Raw genomic sequence first — 2684 nt, forward strand, 5'->3', positions numbered from 1 at the left:
AGATAGCAGGAGGTGGGTCTGGGAAGGTGGCTCAGTGATAGAACACTTGCCTTGCATGCCTGAGACCCTGGGTTCGATTCCTCAGCACCACATAAGCAAAAAGAAAAAAGCCAGAAGTTGTGCTGTGGCTCAATTCGTAGAGGGCTCGCCTTGAGCTGAAGAGCTGAGGACAGCGCCCAGGCCCAGAATTCATGCCCCACGACTGGACCCAAAAACAACAAAACAAAACAAAACAAAAAATAGGATAGCAGGATGCAATGGGTTTCCAGCATCACATCTTTATACAGGGTCCTCTAAGAAATATCCAATTCCTGCCACTCCTCCCAACTGAATTACACAGCCCCATCATCAAATGACACCAGCTTCTGTAAGGACATATTCCATCAATTTATTATCCATGAGTCATGAGAACCCCAAGGCTGGAATTTCATTCTTCTACATGTAGGCTTTTGTCTAACCGAATGTGTTTGGAAAGTTCTGCATAATTTATACAATGAGATAAGTGTTTTCCTCCATAGTAACTTGGTAATTACAAATACAAAGTTTTCCTAATACATTAGAACACATTTCTGGTTCCAGGAATAAATACAAGGTAAACAATTCTGTAGGGAACTGACAGTAAAGCTCCAAGGTCATCTTGACCATTGTGCTCACTTGAAGGCACATACAAGGAACTGACTTTCATGAAAAACACCAGGTGCCCGGGATTGCTTTGCTATGTCTGTAGAGTTTGTTTTAATTTCTACCAGTTGACCTTGTCTTACATTTACTGCACTCTGTTTTTATTAAAATTTTCCTTGTTTTTCTGCAGTATGGTAACCTTATGTTACCTCTTGACTTCTAATAGTATATAATAAGGAAAGTTAAAAATAAACGGTGCTGCAGTCTTGAGCTGCAGACCTCCCAACCCCATCCTTTGTCTTATGTCTATATTTTTCTTTATCCTCGCCCCCTAATTCATGATTCCCTTTAGTTGCCGGCGGGCTCCGGCAAGTGGTGACTCAACAGGGACCTGAAAACCTGGGATCACAGCAGAGGACCCCGCTAAGGTAAGAGGACATGTCCAGAAAAAGAGAGCGGGTGAGAGTATAGTCAGGAGTAAGAAATTATGGGGCAAGGTAACAGCCATATGTTATATGTGCAGGCTCTTAAGGGCATGCTTCAAGGTCGAGGAGTGAAAGTTGGACAGAGTCAGTTAGAAAGTTTCTTTCACTTTGTCGAGGAAGTATGCCGCTGGTTCCCAGAGGAAGGAACATTAGTTTAGAAAGTTGGCAAAAAATAGGAAAAAGGATTCAGGAACATTATGAAGCAAGTGACCCTGAAAAAAAACCCCAGTGGATGCTTTTACTCTTTGGAATTTGGTTTGAGACTATCTGGACCCCAGGCATGAACAAATGAAATTTAATCAGTTGATTGGTGAAGTTGAACAGGGTGAGTCTCACCCTGCTCCAGGAGCGCATACTGCTGCCCAAGAAAAATCAAATAAATTAATAAAAGTTGAATCTATTGGGTCAGACAATGAGGAAAAGTCAGATGGCTTGGATGCTCAAGAAAAGTCAGATGACTCAGATGCTGAGGAAAAAATATATGATGGTCCTACTGAGGATAGAGTGCTCCATGTTGAGGAAATGTTGAATTCAGTTATAAATAAATTGTCACAGCTTCAAACAAAGCAACGACCCTCATTAAGGGTGAATGTTTGTGAGCCCTCCTTAACAGCTCTAGGGGACTCAGATTTCTTTCCGCCACCCCTTCTGTCTGTTATTCCCCCGGCACAGTCTACTCAGTCTGCTCAGCCTAGTCGGCCCAGGCCTTTGAAGTTATCTAGTCCTTCTAATAATGAATTCTCTCTTGGGACCTCCCAGGCTTAGTGCCTTGCAGCTCTCACTAGCACAGGATGCTCAAAGAGGGGAGGATATTTCTGGTTTTCATTTATTTCCTGTAATGGAGGACCAAAACCAACAAAGAACTCACCAGCCCATTCAATTTAAACAAATAAGAGACTTGAAAAATGCTTGCGCTCAATATGGACCTACAGCTCCATTTACTCAGGTAATTTGGGAAACGTTGTTCACTGATGCTTTATGCCCAATTATTGGAAACAATTAGCTAGAGCTTGTCTTAGTGGAGGAGATTACTTGTTGTGGAAGTCTGAATTTGTGGAACAGTGTCAGGCCACAGCAGAGGTTAATAGCGCTAATAATATACCTACTACATTTGCAGAGCTTGCTGGGGAAGGTGCTTATAATAACACCCATACCCAGTTAAATTACCCTTTGGACACATATGTTCAGGTTAATGCTGCTGCTAGGCTTGCCTGAAAAAAGCTTCCTAACTTTAGTAAGAATGAGGATCTTTCTAAAATTAGACAGGGACCAGATGAACTTTATCAAGATTTTGTCTCTTAGTTACTAGAGGCAACCGGCCATCTGATCGAAGATGGGGATGCCGGTATGGTTCTTCTACAACAATTGGCATATGAAAATGCTAATACAGCTTGCCAAGCAGCCATTAGACCATTTAGAAAAAAGGAGGAATAACTGATTATATTCGGCTCTGTGCCAACATTGGCCCATCATATATGCAGGGCCTCACACTGGCTGCTGCACTTCAGGGACAAACCATAACTGAATTCCTCCGCACTTCCTGAGGAAGCAAAAAAAGGAGGAAAACGTCCCCGAGTT

This window comes from Dipodomys merriami, unplaced genomic scaffold (genome assembly GCF_024711535.1).
Source record: "Dipodomys merriami isolate MVZ:Mamm:240054 unplaced genomic scaffold, mDipMer1.0.p SCAF_1385, whole genome shotgun sequence".
Taxonomy (NCBI): Eukaryota; Metazoa; Chordata; class Mammalia; order Rodentia; family Heteromyidae; genus Dipodomys; species Dipodomys merriami.